Source organism: Felis catus, chromosome F2 (assembly GCF_018350175.1).
Source record: "Felis catus isolate Fca126 chromosome F2, F.catus_Fca126_mat1.0, whole genome shotgun sequence".
Taxonomy (NCBI): Eukaryota; Metazoa; Chordata; class Mammalia; order Carnivora; family Felidae; genus Felis; species Felis catus.
This window is the reverse complement of record NC_058385.1, coordinates 65989029-66010464: the sequence shown is the minus strand read 5'-3', so window position 1 is coordinate 66010464 and position 21436 is coordinate 65989029. Positions and strand designations below refer to the sequence as shown.

At 45.1% G+C, this 21436-nt stretch overlaps 1 long non-coding RNA gene across 1 annotated transcript; it reads left to right on the top strand.

The window, feature by feature from the left end:
• The first annotated feature begins 2791 nt into the window (after window positions 1–2791).
• On the top strand, window positions 2792–8060 carry LOC111556226. Its single transcript, XR_002152090.3, has 2 exons — window positions 2792–3745; window positions 5157–8060. It is a non-coding gene; the product is annotated as an uncharacterized LOC111556226 (long non-coding RNA).
• Window positions 8061–21436: the final 13376 nt, after the last annotated feature.

Genomic DNA, 21436 nt, shown 5'->3' with positions numbered 1-21436 from the left:
GGGCAGAGAGAGAGGGAGTCACAGAATCTGAAGCAGACTCCAGGCTCTGAGCTGTCAGCACAGATCCTGACATGGGGCTCGAACTCACGACCTGAGCCAAAGTCGGACGCATAACGGACTGAGCCACCCAGGCATCCCTCTAAGGCATGTTTCTTTGGCTTGTGGATAGTTGCTATCTCATCGTGTGCTCACATGGCTTGTTTGTGCGCACACGTTGGGGTGGGCCTACCCTCATCACAAGAGTCTTTATGAGAGGGCAGCAAAGGGTTGGAGCCAGAGGAGATGTGACAATGGATGAGTAAGGTCGGAGTCTTTTAGCTACGAGCCAGGGAATGCAGGCAGCCTGTGGAAAGAGGAAGAGGCAAGAAAATGGATTCCCCCCTGGAGCCTCCACAAAGGAATGTAGACCTGCGGACCCCTTGCTTTCAGCCTCCTGACCTCCTGATCTCCACATCTGTAACAATACATTTGTGCTGTTCTAAGCTACTAAATTTGTGGTAGTTTCTCACAGCGGCAGTGGGAAACGGATACAGGTGGTTTAGAAGGTGTTGTTGGGTGCGAGTAGCCTTACAGGTGGAGCCCGGGGGGTGTGGATCTGTGCGGAGGGATGATGGATGACAGATCCCCAGAAGATGGCAGTCTGCACAGGAGATGCTGAAGGTAGGAAGGTGCTCCTCCCCTACCCCGCGCTCACCCCACATTGATATCAGACTTTTTGTAAGTTTCCCCAAACTTGGGCCATCTCCCCAGGGAAAGTAGGAAGGGGCAGGAGCTGAATTGCCTGAGATTATTTCTACCACGTTGGCTGAACGGGAGCTCAAAATACCAATGAAATTGCATTAGAGAAATTAAAGAAAATTGTTGAGTTGAGATTTCTGATTTATAACTGACATTTTCCAGCGTAGTGGGTATGTCTATCTAGTGGTCACCTGGACATACAGACACCTGGACATACAGACACCTGCATTTGTGTGTGGTCTTTTAAGAATTGATTGAAGGTAAGAACATTAGACTATTAGGTGGTTTTTAAAAATTAAAACTTTTTATTTTGAAATAGGTTAAGATTCCCAGGAAGGTGCAAAGATAGTATAGGAAGATCTCATGGAATCTTCCCCCAGCTTCCCCCAATGATCCTAGTACATTTTCCAAAAGGAAGCAGTTGATGTTGGTACAATGCTAGTATAGGCATTATTTGGATTTCACTAGGTTTTTCTTATGCACTCTTAACATTTTTTTTTTGTTCTATGAAATTTGAAGTTTATTTTTTTATGTTGCAGTTATTTCTTTAAGATTTTGTATTTTGAGATAATTATAGATTCGTAAGCAGAGGGTCCCCCATTTGCCCTTTTACATCTATACCCACCTCTCTTCCTTGGCAACCATCAGTCTGCTCACCATTGCTATAATTTTGTCATTTCAGGAATCTTATCTCAATGGACGCATACTGTATGTGACCTTTTAGGACTGGGTTTTTTTTCTGCTCAGAATAATCCTCTGGAGATTCAAACAGGTTGTTGCGTGTACTAATAATTTGGTTTTATTCTTTTCTTTTTTCTTTTTTAAAATTTACATCCAAATTAGTTAGCATCTAGTGCAACAATGATTTCAGGAGTAGATTCCTTAGTGCCCCTTCCCCATTTAGCCCATCCCCCCTCCCACAACCCCTCCAGTAACCCTCAGTTTGCTCTCCATATTTATGAGTTTCTTCTCTTTTGTCCCCCTCCCTGTTTTTATATTATTTTTTTCCCTTCCCTTATGTTCATCTGTTTTGTCTCTTAAAGTCCTTATATGAGTGAAGTCATATGATTTTTGTCTTTCTCTGACTAATTTCACTTACTATAATACCCTCCAGTTCCATCCACGTAGTTGCAAATGGCAAGATTTCATTCTTTTTGATTGCCGAGTAATACTCCAGAGTATATATATATATATATATATATATATATATATATATATATACCACATTTTCTTTATCCATTCATCCATCGATGGACATTTGGGCTCTTTCTATACTTTGGCTATTGTGGATAGTGGTGCCATAGACATGGGGGTGCATGTGTCCCTTCGAAACAGCACACCTGTATCCCATGGATAAATGCCTAGTAGTGCAATTGCTGGGTCGTAGGGTAGTTCTATTTTTAGTTTTTTGAGGGACCTCCATCCTGTTTTCCAGAGTGGCTGCACCAGCTTGCATTCCCAGGTTTTATTCTTGAGTAGTATTCTTTGATATGAATGTGTTTCAGTTTATTTAACCATTTACACGTTGAAGGACATCTGGGTCTTTTCTAGTTTCTGGCTATTATGAATAAAGATGCTATAAACATTTGTATACAGGTTTTGGTATAAACCTAAGACTTCATTCATCTGGGATAAATGCCCAGGAGTGAGATTGGTGGGTCATATGATCAGTGCACTTTTAGTTTAGCTTTTTTTTTTTTTATTTTTTTTTTCAACGTTTATTTATTTTTGGGACAGAGAGAGACAAAGCATGAACGGGGGAGGGGCAGAGAGAGAGGGAGACACAGAATCGGAAACAGGCTCCAGGCTCCGAGCCATCAGCCCAGAGCCCGACCCGGGGCTCAAACTCACGGACCGCGAGATCGTGACCTGGCTGAAGTCGGACGCTTAACCGACTGCGCCACCCAGGCGCCCCTAGTTTAGCTTTTTAAAGAATATTTTATTTATTTATTTTAATGTTTATTTATTTTTGAGAGGTGGGGGAGGGGCAGAGAGAGAGGGAGACACAGAATCCAAACCAGGCTCCAGGGTCCGAGCTGTCAGCACGCTTGAGGCAGGGCTTGAACTCAAAGAACCACGAGATCATGACCTGAACTGAAGTCGAATGCTTAACCCACTGAACCACCCAGGCGCCCCAGTGCACTTTTGGTTTTGTAAGAAACTGCCAAACTGGTTTCTCGAGTGGCTATATCATGTTATAATTCGACCAGCAATGTATGAGTGACCCAGCGTTTCTGCATATTCACCCACATTTGGTGTTGCAAACATTTTTTATTTTAGCATTTCTGATAGGCGTATAGTGGTATCTCATTGTGGCTTTAATTTGCATTTCCCTAATGGCTAATGATACTGAACATCTTTTGATGCACTTACTTGCCATCTGTGAATGTCAAATTCATTTCACTTCGGTGAAATGTCTCATTGTGTCTCTTGCCCGTTTCCTAATTGGATTGTATGTTTTTACACTGTTGAGTTTTGAGAAGTCTTTATATACCCTCAATAGCACTCCTTTGTTGGGTATACGGTTTGCAAATATTTTCTCCCACTCTCTAGCTTGTTTTTTTATACTTTGACATGGTCTTTCACAGAGCAAAAATTTTAATTTTGATGAAGTTCTATATTAAAAATTTTTTTTTTTAGTTTTCTAGTATTTGGAAATTTTTCTGTTATCTCACTGTAATTGACTTCTAGTTTTTGTGGTTGGAATCTTCTGCTTCCCCTTCCCTGTGACAGGGTGATGCTGTTTTTAATTGAGATATAGTTGACACACAATGTTACATTCATTTCAAGGTACAGCTCGGTGATTGGATGGCTCTATACCTTTTGGTATGCTCGCCACATTGACACAGTTACTTTTTAATGAAAGAGTAGGGTTCATCTCCTTTGGAGCCCTTGTGAAGAGAACTTCCCCACACCCCTCGTGATAATTGCAGAGCTCCAGGGATTCAGCACAACGGGGGATAAAGCAGCCCGCCCTTCTCTGACCTGCTCCTGGGCTGTGACTTTGGTAAGTGCCAGGATGGGTGACTGCCCCTACAGCAGGCCAGACTTCCCGCCAACAGCTGGATGACTCCTGGGAGGGCTGGGCAGGCACGTCCCATCTGGAGGTCCAAGCATAAGACTCTAAATTCACTGCTGCATCTTCAAACACTTGGAATTGTGTCTGGATCTGGCATATAGACTTTCAATAAATGTTTGTTGAATGAATAAACTCCATAGTTGTATTAATTGAACTCTAAATTTTATGAGGCAGGGACCGTTTCTGTCATATTGGATCTCCAAGACTTACTACAGTACCGGGCACATAGTATGTGATCAGTAAATATCTAATGAACTGAGCTCCTTCTGGGATACTTCTGAACTCCTTGCTGTGGCCTTGGAGTTAGGAGCAGGGTTCAGAGTCAGGCAGTCCTGCGTGTAAATACTGACGCAGACATTTTCTGTCTGATGTTCATGTGGTAAGGACAACTTTGACGCTCTGTTTCTTTTGTGCACAATAGGGTTAACAATATCCACCAATTTACTTCAACCCACAGGTTGTTGAGAGGGTTAGATTGAAGGCACATTGCATTTAATAAATGGCAGTTAGAATTATTATTCTTGTTGGTGGTATGTCTAATTTCTGTATCTTATGCAGATAATCATGCCCATACCACTCAGTTGGGTTTTAAGTGGTGATAGGTCAGGAAGAGCTGGACAGGGCCTGAGCTATGTATCCAGGCAGTGGTCCTTTGTCTAGAGCCCATAGGATGGTGACGTGGGTGCTTTGAGAGTTACCTGCAGGTTGTAAAAAAGCCCACTGGAAATCCTAATCCATCCCTGATAAGACTGAATTGTGTGTGTGTGTGTGTGTGTGTGTGTGTGTGCGCACGCGTGCACCTGCTCACTCACTCATGTGCATATTGGGGAGGGGGGAGGGTTGGCATCACATGCTGATAAGCAAGGATCAATGGCCACATATGACTTCAAGAAAACACTGAGGTGGTCATTACATAATAAATGCTATCTGGTAGACAAAATATTTTAATCCCTGGGAGTTGTGAGGGGAAGCAACAAAAGGGGCCTAAATGTTACTCCTAAATGACCCATAGTCTTCTCCTCTCCCTGACAGCTGGAAAAGAGAGGTAATGAGGCATAGTGGTTAAGTATGGGAGCTCTTGACCCAGATGTCTGGGAATGGAATCCTGACCCCTCCACTTACTAGTTTTGCTGCCTTGGGCAAGTTCCCCTTGTGTTTCTTTGTCCTCATCTGTGACATGGAGATAATGGTGGTAGTGACAATGTAATTAATGGTACTCATGAGGATTAAATGAAACGAGTCACGTGAAGAGCTTGCAGCCACACTGGGGCATGGTGGGTGCCTAATACGTGGTACCTACCATTACTGGATAATCCCAGTTGTTTTACCTTTTTCACAGGTGTTGCCCAGCCAACGTCCTGGCTTCTCTCTCAACACCACTGTGTTCTCCTGCCTCAAGCTGGTTGTGGGCACAGACGTGAACCCAGCACTTGCCCGGGGTCTGCCGTGACAGCGTAAAAGGAGGATGACTTCAGCCCCAGGAATACTTCCCGATGACCACTGGCTTCTATTTACACAGCTCAATGCTGGGCTTGCCCAGAGGATGCCCACATTACATATCTGTGATGCCATCAGCTTGCCGGTCAGCTGGAATCTGGAATCATCCTCTGCTGTTCTCAAGGGCCCTCTAATTACAACATGTCGGAGCTGATAACCAAACCTCAAAAGCTTCTCAAATCTTACAGATAGATGTAGTCACGACCGTGTCCAATGTAGCAAATACGGTAAAGCCCAATACTTGTGAGCCCTTGCTAGTTTCCAAAAATTGTCTACAGACTCTCTCTGTCTCTCCCTTTTCTCTGTTATCTCTTGCTCAGACTCTACAAGGGCCTCCTAACCAGTCTTGCTCTTTGTATCTTTGGGCATCTCTTATCTATTCTCTAGCGCAGGGGTTGGCAAATTTTTTCCATAGGGGGCCAGATAGCAAATACCTTAGGCTTTGCAGGCCACAAGTCTCTGTTTCAACTCCTGAATTATCCTATTACAGCATAGTAACAGCCTTAGATGATACATAAATGAATGTGAGAGGCTTTGTCTCAATAAAACTTTATTTATGGCTGCTGAAATGTAAATTTCATAAGATTTTCACGCATCAGGAAATATTCTCCTTTTTCTTCTTCTTCTTTTTTTTTAAAGCCAATGTTAAAATGTGAAAAGCATTTTTCGCTTCTGGACAGCATGAAAATAGGAGGCGGGCTGGATTTGGTCCAGGGGCCACTGTTTGCCCAACGTCCCTCTAGAAGGATTTTTCAGAAATGCTCTACAACGGCTGTTATGGCTGCTGCTGCTGCGAAGCCATCTGCTGAGTGTGTACAAGGCACCAGGCGCCGAGCTAAGAGCTCCCCTGGGATGCACTTGAACCTCACACACAGTACCAGAGGCACTGTTTGCCTCCTTATTGAGAAGCATGGGGCTGCCCCAGGGCACCCAGCCAGAAAGAGAGAGAGCCAGGACTTGAAGCTGGTTGTCTGAGCCTACACCCTTCCCTGCCATGCCACACTGCCTTGGGTAGGACCGCAGTGGTTTCCCGCTGCACCTGGAACATACCCGTGGCCCTTGCCATGGTTTCTGGAAGCTCAGGATGTTTTCATTCCCCCATGCCTCCAGCCCTTCCCCCAGAGCTCGCTGCTCCCAGCCATTTTGATTGTCTTTTGGTTCCTTGCACTCTCCAAGTTTATTTCTGGCTCAGACCTCTCACCTGCAATGCCCCTCCCTCCTCTGTTGGCTAAGCAGATGCCTGTGGGTCTGAGCTTAAGTGTCCCTGTCTCAGAAAGGCCTTCTGTAACCCCAGCGGGATTCTGTCTCGCAGAGCCGCTGCAGTATTTATGACAACAGGCGACTGCACAAGTCTGTATTGATTTCATGGCCTTCCCCCCCACTAGACTGTAACCCCATGATGCAGGAGGGGGGAAGCCAGCCTTGTTAATATACAGTATAAGCTCAGGGCCTGACCCAGAGTAGGTGCTCTACAAATATCTGGAGAGTGAATAATAACCAAATACACTTTGCCTCTTAATCTTTTTGATCATCCCTAGGAAGTAGTTATCACTTCCCCCCCTCCTCAGCCTTATAATTGAGGAAATCTGGATGCAGAAACATCAAGCAGCTTTTCCAAGGTGACAGAAACAATGAGCAAATTCAAGGTCTCTGATGTCATGTCCAGTGACTTTATTGATGTGCCGTGAACCTTCCCTTATGGTTATCCGTGTTTTTACAGATAAATTAATTTTGGCAAAGGTGCCTAAATTCAGAAGGTACATAATGGTACAGAGCAAAAAGTCCTTGTCCCACCTCTGCCTCCGAGCCACCTAGAGCCCTTTCTGAAAGCAACTGATGGCTCCAGTTTGTTACGTACCCATTTAGAGGCCTTCTACGCATATACAGGAAAACATCTGCAGTTACCCTTCTTCCTCCCCATGGTTCACATAGTGGCAACATAACATACATGCTGTTATTACTTTCCTTCCTTAGCAATGTGTTGTACATTCTCATCTCCTATGTATTCCTACAAATCACTTCCATATCCCTGCAGATAGAGCTTTACTCTTAAATTTATTTTAGGCAGCAGAGTATGTCATCATATGCACATTCCCCAGTTTATTTAACCATTCCCCAATGACAGACATTTGGGCTACTTCCAAATTTGTGCTGTTACAAACAATGAATAACTTTGTAAATATGTCAATCCACACATGTGCAAGTATGTCTGAAGGATGAAATTCTAGAAGCGGAGCTGCTGAGATAAAGGGCATGCTACATTTATTTATTTTTTTTTTTAAGTCTGTCTTTTCAGAAAGCATGACGCATCATTTCTGAGACCGACACTGACCACGTCAATTGGACCATGGTAATGCCAGGTCAATGTCTAGAGAGAAGCTGGTAGAGGAGAGCTGCTTTCCTAAGGGGACCTGAGAATCAGGCAAGTGCATTCTCCTCCCAGCCCCGACGCTCTCCCTCCATCCTGGCTCTTCAATTAACTCTCGCTCCTGTGGATTCAGTCTTTGAAAGACAGGCAGCATCATATGGAAGAATCAGCCTGGGATCCAAGATCGAACGTATGTCAAATAACGTACCCACTATGCAGTTTATGAGCTGTATGACCTAGGGAAAGTTACTTAGCCCTTTGAGCCTCAGTATCCTCACCTACAAAATGGGGCTAATAATTCTACCCAACTCACAGGGTAGTTGTGAGGACTGAATAAACTAACCCATGCAGCATAATAAACACAGTACATGCAAGCTATTTATGATTATTATGATCATTCACTTTGACGTCATAGAACCTCAAATGACAGATGTTGGCTAGACATAAAAGGGTTAAAGCAACGGTCTGGGAGTCTGTGGGTCTGGAAGGGGGAAGGAAATGGCGCAAGGCAATTGTGGTCCCAGCAGACAAGGAGTCAGGCTCAGGCCATGCGGTGCCAGGGCCAAGGTGAGAGGGTGACATAACATCTCCAGAGATAACCTTTGTCTGTTTCCTTGCTTGGCTGGAGCCAACTTGGTTAATAGTTAAGGAGTGGCGCCTGAGTTGTGGTGAGTGTAGAAGGCCTCCCTGCATACTCGAGTCTAAACGTTGCCTGATTAAAAACATCCTCTCGAAGTGAAGTGAAGGCCCTTAAGGTTGTCTCTGCTGGAACAGCTGTGCAGAGTGTGATCAGGAGGTGACGCCCTCCCTGCCCGGGAGAACCTCTTGACATCTGGGAATTTCATTATTCTTATTCTTATTCTTATTCTTATTCTTATTCTTATTCTTATTCTTATTCTTATTCTTATTCTTATTTTTTTATTCTTATTCTTATTCTATTTCTTATTCTTATTCTTATTCTCAAGTTGGTTAACATACCTTGTAGTCTTGGCTTCAGGAGTAGAACCCAATGATTTGTCTCTTACCTACAACACCCAGTGCTTATCCCGAAAAGTTCCCTCCTTAAGGTCCATCACCCATTTATCCCACCGTCCACCCCCCCATCAACCTTCTGTTTATTCTCTGTATTTAAGGGTCTCTTAGGGTTTGCCTCCCTCTCTGTTTTTATCTTATTTTTCCTTCCCTTCCCCTATGTTCATCTGTTAAGTTTCTCAAGTTCTACATATGAATGAAATCATAGATCTGTCTTTTTCTGACTTATTTCCCTTAGCATAATACCCTCCAGTTCCATCCATGTTGTTGCAAATGGCAAGATTTCGGTTTTTTTCATTGCTGCCTAGTATTCCACATCTTCTTTATCCATTCATCAGTCGATGGACATTTGGGCTCTTTCCATACTTTGGCTATTGCTGATAGCGCTGCTATAAACATTGGGGTGCACGTTCCCTTTCAAATCAGCAGTTTTGTATCCTTTGGATAAATACCTAGAAGTGCAATTGCTGGGTCGTAGGGTAGTCTTGCTTTTAATTTTTTGAGGAAACTTCACACCGTTTTCCAGAGGGAATGCACCAGTTTTCACTCTCACCAACAGTGCAAGAGAGTTTTCAGGGAACCCCATTTTTGCTATTTTTATTGCTGCTGTTGCCCCTCCCCACCCATTACCCCCCCCCCCCCCCAAGCCCCGTGGCCTCTTCCGTAGCAGCCAGGGTGCAGCCAGTGTCAGGTACTGTGCTAAGAAACTGACACTCACTTTTCTCAATAGCATCATGAGGGAAATATTATTCCCATTTCACAGATGAAGAAACTGAGACTCATTGGAGTTAATTGCCTAAGATCATACCATGAGTATGGAGCTGGAATTTGAACCTAGGTCCCTGTGAAACTCCAAATCTATATCTTTACCTGCCGCACTGTAATGTGTATGCTATTACCACTATTAACAGCACCTCTCCATGAGCATCACCTCCATCGACACCACTGTTATTATTACTATAGTTATCATCCTTATCATCAATTTCACATGTGTCATCTTGATAATATTCCTAACATGTGATAAGTATCATGAGTACATTACCTCCATTTAGTAGATGTATTAAATGAGTTACTATATGTGTGTTCAGAGCAGTAACTAACACATTCTAAGTTCCCAGAGTCTTATGATTAAACTCGATCACTATTATTACTACTTCTCCTACTATTTTTATTATCTCAATACTGCCCAGATCAGACCCCCTGCAGAGTCACTGAGCCTGGGTCAAAGCTCCTTCCCTAGACTCTAAGGCAAAAGGGGTGTGGCCTTTGCAAGGTGACCCATAGGGCCTCTGTCTCCCAGGCTACTGCCGAGGTGCCCAGGGCCCAATGGCACTGCACCCCTGAGACTCATGTTTGGGCTGAGCAACTTTCCTGTCTGCTTCAGAAGCCATTGCACAGGGTCCTACAATGGGACCATGAACCAAACCCCATGAAGGCCAGCTCCCAGCTGCCATCTTGGGCAGGCTTGGTGTCTGTGGCTGGCTCCCTTCTGGGTTGCTGTTCCTAGGGCGCCCCATTCCTCCTTCCTGCAGTGTGTGGCTTCCTCCCACCTGGCACTTCTCCCCTGTCACTAGCCCTTTTCTTCAAGACCCGTCCCTTCTCCTTTATTTCATCTGTGTTATCTTCCACACCCCCTGCTCTTCTTGGAGCTTTATTTTTTTAATTTTCTTTTTAACGTTTATTTGTTTTTAAGAGAGAGAGAGAGAGAGTCAGCGTGCAAGCAGGGGAGGGGCAGAGAGGGAGGGAGACACAGAATCTGAAGGGGGCTCCAGGCTCCGAGCTATCAGCACGGAGCCCGACGCGGGACTCGAACTCAGGGACCACGAGATCATGCCCTGAGCCGAAGTCGGACGCTTAACCGACTGAGCCCCCCAGGCGCCCCTAGGGTTTTATTTTTTTGCAAATAAAACCCGAGGTTTGTATTTCAGTGATGGTTTTGCCTCACTTGCTGTTCCAAGTCCAGGTCCTACAGAGCTTACCAGGCGCCTGACTGGAAAAGCTGACCACTTATTGATTTTGAGTGTTGTGGTCATCACTTTCCCAATATCACACAGCCACAGAGAAGGAGGGGCTGGGGGAGGCCAGAGCAAGGCCCAGATCTAGCTGGGACTTAAATCCCTGCACAAACATGGGATCCGCTTCTGGGGGTGACCCCAGCCTTGGAATTTATGGGCTGCTACCTGGCTGCTCAGACAGGCTATGCGCTTCATCTGCCAAAGCAACTCTTCTGATGTAGAGCCATGTGAAGGTAGCCCCGAGACCTTCCCTCCCTTCCCTCTGGGTTTTCCAAAATGCCGAGCTTGTATTTCCAACGTAGCCACATTGTAAAGATACACACACAAGAGGCAGACATTCAAAGCAAGGATTCAGGGCAAGGTGTGTGAGATGGGGCGGGGCGAGGACTCACCTCCTGGCTGAATGCTTTTGTGCACACACATGTGTGGGCCACACCCAAGTGACCACACATATGGAATATTTTGAGTAGGGAAGAACAATAGAGCTGGGCAACCCCGGGTTCTAGTTCTGCTCCTGCTCCTAGAACATCCCACTATCATCCACATGGGAGACAGAATAAGAACCATTAAAAATGGCTCAGGAGTGAGTTTTCCTGGATTCAAATCCTGTCTGTATGCTGATTATCAGTGGGACCGTAGACAAGTTGTTTGGTGTCTCTAAGCCTCAGTTTCCTCACCTGTAAAATGGGGATATCATTACAATGATCTGTATGGCTGTCGTGAGCTTGCAGTGAGATACATGCATATCAGGCACTATGCCAGGCCTGCAAGTAAACGTGGAGAAATTGTAGCTGCTAGTTTCTAAGTATCTTTTATTAGGCCACTAGTTATTCTTTTGTTAAATGTTTATTTATTTTTCTTTATTTTTAATGATTATTTTTGAGAGAGAGAGAGAGAGACAGAGTGTGAGAGGGGGTGAGGCAGAGAGAGGGAGACACAGAATCTGAAGCAGACTTCAGGCTCTGAGCTGTCAGCACAGGGCCTGAAGTGGGGCTCGAACTCATGAACTGTGAGATCATAATCTGAGTTGAAGTCGATGCTTAACTGACTGAGCCACTCAGGTGCTCCTAATGTTTATTTATTTTTCAGAGAGAGAGAGAGAGAGAGAGAGAGGGAAAGAGGCAGGGAGACAAAGAATCTGAAGCGGGCTCTGCACTGACAGCAGGGAGCCTGATGCAGGGCTCGAACCCACGAACTGTGAGATCATGATCTGAGCTGAAGTAGGACACTCAACTGCCTGAGCCACCCAGGCGCCTGAGGCCACTAATTATTCTTAGTCCTTCTCTTTGTAACCATGTCTGAGGAAAAAGGCTGAGAGATCTTGGAGCTGCTTAACCTCATTCTGACCCTCTTCTGGTCTGACACTGAGACTTGATTTGCCCGCTGGAGTCACGTGAACTGGAGACAAAATCCTCGTTGGCGTTTGCAGAGCCACGCGGTCAAGATGTCAGCCGTCTGGGCTGCTTTCTCTCCTTTCTCGGCTTCAGAATTTCCAATCCAATGACTTGGCCGGGTATCCTCAGATTTCTCTGTGAGACATCTAGATTTTGCAGGCTTTCCCCAGTGGAGCCCTTGCTGGAGATGTTCTCAGGCCAGAAATATTCTATTCTCCTCCTCTACCCTTCCCTTCTTCACTTCTTCCCTTCCCTTCCCTTCCCTTCCCTTCCCTTCCCTTCCCTTCCCTTCCCTCCCCTCCCCTCCCCTCCCCTCCCCTCCCCTCCCCTTCTTCCCTCCCCTCCCCTTCTTCCCTCCCCTCCCCTCCCTTTCCCTTCCCTTCCCTTCCCTTCCCTTCCCTTCCCTTCCCTTCCCTTCCCTTCCCTTCCCTTCCCTTCCCTTCCCTTCCCTTCCCTCCCCTCCCCTCCCCTCCCCTCCCCTCTTCTCTTTTCTCTCTTTTCTCTTGAGGATGCCATTTACCTGAAAGATGCAGTGAAAGAAACATAGTGTTTGGGTTTCCCAGATTCTATTATGTATTGAGGGTTACTGAGGACCTACTGGCCACCCCATAAGGTTCTCAGTAGCACCCAATGTACTGCAGTTCAGGGGTGGGGCAACAGAATGAGTGGGTCTGCATGGAACCCATGGGTGCTCTGAGATAAGAGCTTAGCACATGGCTCCTGGCATGGGTGGAGGGTTCTCTTCCTCACCCAGACCTCCAGGGAAAAAAAAGCAAAGATAGAATGAATCAAAGGGCTCCTCACCACCCCGCCCCCCGCCAACCCCAACTCTGGGGGGATAGGGAGTAGAGGGAGCACAGTGCGGGCTCTGATGCTGTTCTCCTAGGGGTGGCATTTCCACCGTAGCAATGGGATCGTGACTGATGGCAGTTGGCTCTACCTAGCTCAGGGAACCCTGTAACTCTCCTTACCCCTGCCTCACTCATCCCAGGAGGGGCAGTGTAGCGTAGTGGGGATGACACCGGTTTGGAGTTGAAGTGACCTGGTCTGAAATCCTGCCCTGCCCTTTATTATCCATGTGATATTGGGTAAGATACTTAACCTCTTGGGGTCTCAGCTTTCTCACATACAAAGTGGGGAATCGTAACATCCACTTGGTAGGTTTGTGGGAAGATTGAAATGTCATGTGAATGGTGTGGACATATGACATTGAATAAATGGAAATGGTTAAAAAATTAAAATAAAAACATTTCATGGGATTCCTTTAACTGTGGCACTGAAAAGCAAAACTGAGCAGTTGAGAACAGCAAAAGTCAAGATATGGAGTAAACTAAAAAAACAGTTTACCAAACTATATACAGCTATCCTATCATCCGGGTCTGGGCTTAACTATTAATTCTCTGCTCTCCTGAACACTGGTGCAGTTCATGGCCAGGGAATATTGTTGTCCTGGTCCCTCCTGATCTCCTCTGCTGTCTGTGAGCTGGTTCTGGGCCATCCACTGATCCATTTCCACAGGGTATATCTATCTCTGCTGATTCATGCTGGAACACTTACCTTCTTGTAACAGAGCTAATGGAAGAGTTACAGAGAATTCTTGGTCTCCCTGTCTTGTAATTCCCAACTTAAAAGAACCAAGTCTCCTCCAGCACCATGCCTATAACGGCTGCAATTTATGTTCCTATTAGCAACTGTACAGATCCAAGCAAATGCTGGCTGCACCAATCTGAGTTCTGCAAAGTGCCTGCTCTATCACAGTGGATGCTGCTAGAGCATTAAAAAACAAACAAACAAAGAAACAAACAAAAACAATACCTTTTACTTCTAAAATGATTATGGACTCACGGGAAGTTGCAAAGATAATACAGAGAGGACCTTGGTCCCCTTTACCCGGTTTTCCCCCAAGATTACATCTTACATAACTATAGTGACCAGGAACGCGACATTGATACAATGTGTGTGTATCATTCTATCTCCTTTATCGCATGTGTAGATTTGTGTAACCACCACCACCATCAAGATATAAATGCTCCCATCACCACACTGACCTTCCTCTTGCTTCCCCTTCATAGTCACGCCCACGCCCCGTCCCCACCCTCCCTCACCCTTGCCACCACTCATCCGTCTTCCAAACTGGCACACTCTGGGGAGTGAAGGGGGATGCCCTCAATTATTACGCTAAGACAGCAGATAAAAATTGTGATGTTTGCTCCCCTAATGAAATGCTTTATTTCTGGGTGACGGCAGTGGTGGTGACGGTTGGTGGTGGTGGAGTTAGGTGTGTGTGGTTGGGAGCGTGACAGGGAGTGAAGCTCTTGTGAGGCTCTTTAGCTGTCCCAGGGCAAATAAGCTTCCCAGAACTTCCTGAGAGACCCTCCCCTTTGGCCTGTGAGTGTCCTGCTCTGCAAGGTCTGCCCCCACACAAGCTCACGCTGTACCCATTCCCACTTGCAGTAGGGCACAGCCCCCTGGAGGACAGGTTTAAGCACAATTTTGCATGGGGGCGCCTGGGTGGCTGCGGTTAAGCATCTGACTTCAGCTCAGATCATGATCTCGAGATTCGTGGGTTCGGGCTCTGTGCTGACAGCTCAGAGGCTGGAGGAGCCTGCTTCAGATTCTGTGTCTCCCTCTCTCTCTGCCCCTCCTCTGCTCCACACACACACACACACTCTCTCTTTTTCAAAACTAAATAAACATACAAGAAAAAAGAAGAACAATTTTACATCTACCCAAACCACAGAGCTGCCCTCTGCTCCCACCACGGCAGGAAACTGTAACCATCCAAGTCACTACCGACTGTTCCGTGCCGTATCCTGCCCTTGACAGTTTTCCAGAGTCCTGGCCCAGTCTCCCTGCTCACCCTGCACTCACCCTCACGCCTGCTGGATCATCTCACCCCAACCCTGGGCTTCAATAATTACTCAAGGTGATGGCATCATGTTGGTTAATTTTACAGATTAATATTCTACCTGCTGGCCTGGCCCCCTGAGGCAGGGCTTAGTGTCACCACACTTACAGTGGCATTTCTTCCACGCCACCCCCCCCCCCCCCATTTTGGAATCTAGTTCAAAATTGTTTTTCTTTGCATTTTTCCCCCTTAGCTGCTCTCCCTTGCCTTACCTCAAGCTAAGCAGGCCTCTAACCTATAGTTTATATACATGAGGTCGGTGCACCATATTCACGTTTAATAAACCTACAGAATTGTTTTTACTTTTTAGCATGATCATGATACTGAGCATGATCAGAATTGTTTTTACTTTTTAGCATGTTTTTACTTTTTAGCATATATTTACCCTTTGATTTGCTTTTTGCATTTAATTTTTTTTTCCAACGTTTATTTATTTTTGGGAGAGAGACAGAACATGAACGGGGGAGGGGCAGAGAGAGAGGGACACACAGAATCGGAAACAGGCTCCAGGCTCTGAGCTGTCAGCCCAGAGCCCAACGCGGGGCTCGAACTCACGGACTGCGAGATCGCGAGATCCCGCGAGATCGCGAGATCGGGACCTGAGCTGAAGTCGGACACTTAACCGACTGAGCCACCCAGGCGCCCCGCTTTTTGCATTTTAAATGGAAGCGATACATCAGCAGGTACTCTCTGTTTTTTTTTTTCCCCGTCCCCTTCAGAAATGTGACTTCATGCTGCTCGTCCTGTCCCAGCCTGTGCTTCTCAGCTTCCCTTGTGCCGGCTTATTGGTATTGTTTTATGGTCTGGTATTTTGATGTTTTCCAAAATGGATGCCTAAGACAGCAGGTGACATGATAACTATACCAGCGTGGGTGCTACTGTCCTGGATCTTTCTGTCTTTGATATCCAGCTCAGATGCCACCTTCTTCATATAAAACCTTTTCTAATTTCCCATTCAGAAATTCTTTTTAGTTCTTCCAGTATTCTTAAGCACTTTTTTTTTTAGTCTTGATTCACTGTGCCTTGTGTTATAGGACATTTAATGCCCCTCCATTAGTCTGTCACCTCTTTGAGTATGGAGACCGTGCTTTATTCATCTTGGACCCACCTCAAGTGACAGAATAAAGGCTTGCATGTGAGAGATGCTTAGGAAGGGCTTGAAGAGTTTGTCGTCTTGGGAAAGTCACTTTCCCTCTCTGGTCATCCTCCATTTCCTTATCGGTAAAGTGACCTTTAAGATTCCTTCCACCTCAAGAACACTTCAAGGAAAACAGTTGTCTCCCTTGTCAGCTCTGCCACTTCTGGAACCGTCATCTAGAGCCAGTCTGCGTCCTCTCTAGCCTAACCCCAGAGAGCTGGGAGCAGCCTTCCATAGAATAGACGGTCTCTTAGATTTTAACACCACATGCATGTGTTATTCTATCAAAAATAAAGTAAAATACCCCCACCCCAGACAAACCAAACAAATAGGCAAAAACAACACATGCTGGTGAGGGTGTGGAGAAACGGGAACCCTCTTGCACTGCTGGTGGGAATGCAAACTGGTGCCGCCTCTCTGGAAAACAGTGTGGAGTTTCCTCAAAAATTATAAATAGAGCTGCCCTAGGACCCAGAAATTGCACTAGTAGGTATTTATCCAAAGGGTACAAAAATACAGATTTGAAGGGGCACACGCACCCCAATGTTTATAGCAGCACTGTTAACAATAGCCAGATTATGGAAAGAGCCCAAATGCCCATTGACGGATGAATGGATAAAGAAGATGTGGCCTCCATATACAATGGAATATTACACAGCGATCAAAAAGAATGAAATCTTGCCATTTGCAGCAACGTGGATGGAACTAGAGTGTATTATGCTAAGTGAAATAAGTTCATCAGAGAAAGATAAATACTATATGATTTCACTCATATGTGGAATTTAAGAAACAAAACACATGAACATAGGGGAAGGGAAGGAAAAATAAGGTAACAGAGAGGAAGGCAAACCATAAGAGACTCTTAAATATAGAGAAAAAACAGGGTTTCTGGAGGGGTATGGGGGGGGGATGGGCTAAGTGGGTGATGGGCATTAAGGAGGGTACTTCTTGGGATGAGCACTGGGTGTTATATGTAAGTGATGAATCACTAAATTCTACTCCTGAAATCATTATTACACTATATGTTAACTAACTTGAATTTAAATAAAATTTTTAAAATTAAAAAAAAGACTAGGAAAAAATACACCCACACAAACATTCAGACACACACACAGGTGCACACATACACTGTGAGTGCACACACACACACACACACACACACACCTTGTTAGTTAAAAAGGAAAGATTTGGGGGGCGCCTGGGTGGCTCAGTCGGTTAAGCGTCCGACTTCAGCTCAGGTCACGATCTCGCGGTCCGTGAGTTCGAGCCCCGCATCGGGCTCTGGGCTGATGGCCCAGAGCCAGGAGCCTGCTTCCGATTCTGTGTCTCCCTCTCTCTCTGCCCCTACCCCGTTCATGCTCTGTCTCTCTCTCTGTCTCAAAAATAAATAAACGTTAAACAAATTAAAAAAAAAAAAAAGGAAAGATTGGGGTGGGGGGCCTTGGTGGTTCAGTCAGTTGAGTGACTGACTTTGGTTCATGTCATGATCACCAGTTTCTGGGTTCTGGCCCCGCGTCAGGCTCTGTGCTGACAGCTCAGAGCCTGGAGCCTGCTTCAGATTCTGTGTCTCACTCCTTCTTTCTACGCTTCTCCCTCTTGCACTCTCTCTGTCTCTCTCAAAAATAAACGTTAAATTTTTTTTTTAAAAAGGAAAGATTTGATTTATATGCTCTGCCTGTTTTGGATTCTCACCTAGTGAAATTCCAGTTGTAATTACGTGTTGTCCCTTCCTCACTCACCTTATTATTCCCCTAGGTTATTATTTACAGTTTAAACATACCTGTACTGTTCAGGTGCAAGATATTTCCAAGTCTGGTTTGTATGGAAAAACCTTAGCAAGATCATGGCATTTGCATATTATTTCTTCAAAGTTAGAAGGACAGAAAAGAAATGCCATCCCTCCAACAACATCCCACAGTCTTTCTGAAATAAACTTTACTTGTTAATTCTCCTGAATGGACTACGCGATCTGTTTCATATGAATGTAAAAGTGTGGATACTAATTAAGGAAAAAGAAAAGCCCAAATAACTAGTAAGAACTTAGTTTGTATAGGGCTTTACAGTTAAAGAAGTATGCTTTTCCAGGTTTTATTTTATTTAGTGACTAAAACAACCCATTAGGGGAAGTATTATACAGTAGTCTTCTCATATCCACAGAGGTTGAGTTCCAAGTCGAAGTCAACTGAACCACCCAGGCACCCCAACAGGTTTTTTTTTAAAGGAAAATTGCATGGGGCGCCTGGGTGGCTCAGTCAGTTAAGCGTCCACTTTGGCTCACGTCATGATCACACAGTTTGTGGGTTTGAGCCCCATGTTGGGCTCTGTGCTGACAGCTCAGAGCCTGGAGCCTGCTTTGCATTCTGTGTCTCCCTCTCTCCCTGCCCCTCCCCTGCTTGTGCTCTGTCTCTCTCTTCCTCTCAAATAAATAAATAAATAAATAAACATTAAAAAAACAAAATTAAAAAAAAAAACTGTCAAGGAGGGTTTTAAGAGGGCTCATTGAGTGCCAGGTGCTGGGTGTAAGGAAGTGAATAACACAGACCTGGCCTTGCCCTCATGGAAATTACAGTCTAGTGGACAAGTGGGCATTGAACAAACATAAACAGATCTGGGATTACAGACTGGCGGCAGAGAGAAGGAATCCAGCGCTGCCCATGCGAGAGAATAATAGGGGGCTGAATTCAGAGTGGGAAGTCTGAGATCAGAGCACATATCAGGAAATCTATTTAGTGAGGTTGACCTGCATTAAAAAAAATGAAGTGAAATGAAAAATCTTACAGCATGATGGATGTAGTAAATAAAGGTAAACTGTATGTGTGTGTGTGTGTGTGTGTGTGTGTGTGTGTGTGTCTGTTTTGTTTTGGGTTTTTTCTTGGAAATTTTTGTTCTGATGACACCCGCACACATACATGCGTGTGGACTGCAGTGTTCGGTATGGGTCCAGAGTAATTTAGAGGCAACTCTGCAATCCAGGATCATGGACCGTCCTCTGGCTGGAGCTTCCCTGTCTAGAACAGTCAGCCTCTTTGTAGACATGCCAGGAGAAGAGGGTTCTGGAGGGGCTCCAAGGGGCAATTAAATGCTTGGGCATGGGAATGATGCACAGCATCTGCGCTCACACTATTGGTCAGAACAGGTCACGTGGCTCCGCTCCAGTACGAGGGAACGGAGAATCAGAATCTGTTGTGCTCTACTGCTGTGGACCACACAGTTGGTTCTACTTCACCTCCTAGGTCCCGCAGCAGGTGCCGTGTGGGCTCCCTACTGCAGAAAATACTTCAGGAAACCAGCCTTTTCGGCTCTTCTCAAAGCATCTCGCTGCTTACGGATTAGACAAGACTCCAAGGGTTAGATCTGGTCTTGTCTGTTCCTCTTCCCTGTCACGTGTGTGATGTGAAAACAAAGCCCCAACTTCTATTGTAGTCATGAAACCCCTCAGCCACTGGAAAAGAGTAAAAGCATATTATTGTTGAACACATGGAGAGCCCACCTGGGGCTTGATGACCCGATGTGACTTGATAACATGACTTACGAGTTATGCTGAGTAGCTCAGAGGTAGAGACAGTGGGATAACAAATCTCTAAAGCTGGTGATAAGCAGAGTAGGATTGTGGACAAGACATATATTTTAAGGCTGCTGGGAGAACATTATTAATGACTGAACTGGGCTTTGGATAATAGGAAGCAGAGGGACCGGGACAAATTTGAGGGACTGTAATCCACAGAATCTGACGCTTAAATAGGCAGGAGATCATCGGCCTTTCCCATGACCTTGTAAGATGGGTAATATTATTATCCCCAGTTAACAGATGAGGAAATTGAGGCTTACAGTGCTTTTATGATTTGCTCTAGCTCATGAAAAGGTAGCATGTAAGAAGTAGCAGGCCTAGCACCTAAGTTTGTTGAACACTAAGAACAACGTCCTCTTCATAGAGACACAACAATGCAGTTATGAAAAGACACATATGTGGGGCGCCTGGGTGGCTCAGCTGGTTAAGCATCAGCCTCTTGGTTTTGGCTCAGGTCATGATTTCATGGTTTGTGAGTTTGAGCTCCATGTCGGCCTTGGGATTCTCTCTCCCCTTGTCTCTCAAAATAAAGAAGAAAACTTAAAAAAAGAAAAGAACAGAAAATACCCACATATGCCAAAGGGGCCATGCATGCATCTAGGTAGCCACTGTGGCTCTCCTCCTTCCCAGCTCAGCCTAAGGGAGCCCAGAGAGCTCTCTGTCCACAGGCTGTGGAGAATGGCATCCAGAGGTATAATAACGTCTTCTTGCCTGTGGTCCTTTGTGCTAGCATGACAGGTAAAGGTCACGGCTGCAGTGAGGGATTTCCCATCTGTTGATACTCAAGTTCTTCAGCCAAGCCCTCCAAAATTGAAATGCAGATTTAATAGCCGACTCTCTGCGAGAAAGCAATTTAACTCCCTGACAATTACGCAGGTCTACCTCTCACTCTCAGGATGCTAGCTTCGCTCACGGTGTCCTCGATTTGGCATATTGAAAACCCTTACATATGTCTTGGGCATTTAAATTCCCAGAGATGTGATCATTATTTTGGAAATGTCAAGAATTCAGAGTCCTGCAAAAGTACCACCTTTCCACCAGGGCTGGCAGGTAAAATACAGGATGCCCAGTTAAATTTGAATTTTAGACAGACCATGAAGCATAGTTTAGTTAAGTAGGTCCCAAATATCACATAGGACATACTAATTTTTTTGTTAAATATTCAAATTTTGTTGGCCACCTTACATTTTTATTTGCTAAATCTGACAAGCCTGCTTTCCACACTGAATTAAAATTTTTAATTGTTCACAGATTTCAGCTGAATCTTTAATTCTAAAACAAAAGGAATCTTTAGCATAAGAAAGGAACTTGAATTTGGGGACTATAGTCTGGCTTGCAGTGACTGTTTTTTTTTTTTAAGGTAAACTTTATACTCAGTGTGGGGCTCAAACTCAGGACCCTAAGATCAAGAGTCAAATGCTGTACCAATGGAGCTAGCCAGGCCATCAACACGGACTGTCTATTTTGAGAGTTACTCAAAGCAGCCATGTTTACCCCATGGGATCTGGACTCTCAGCAAGAGTTGATTGGCTGAAGTTTGATCATGTGAGACAAGCTGGACCAGTCAGATCTGTTTCTGAGAGTTGGGATTCAGAGAGATCCTGTCAGCTTTGTGATGAGGTGATAGCCTGTGAGATGCCCAACTATCTGTCTCTTCCATAAAATTTCCACTTTTCACTGAGCTACACTGACTTGATTG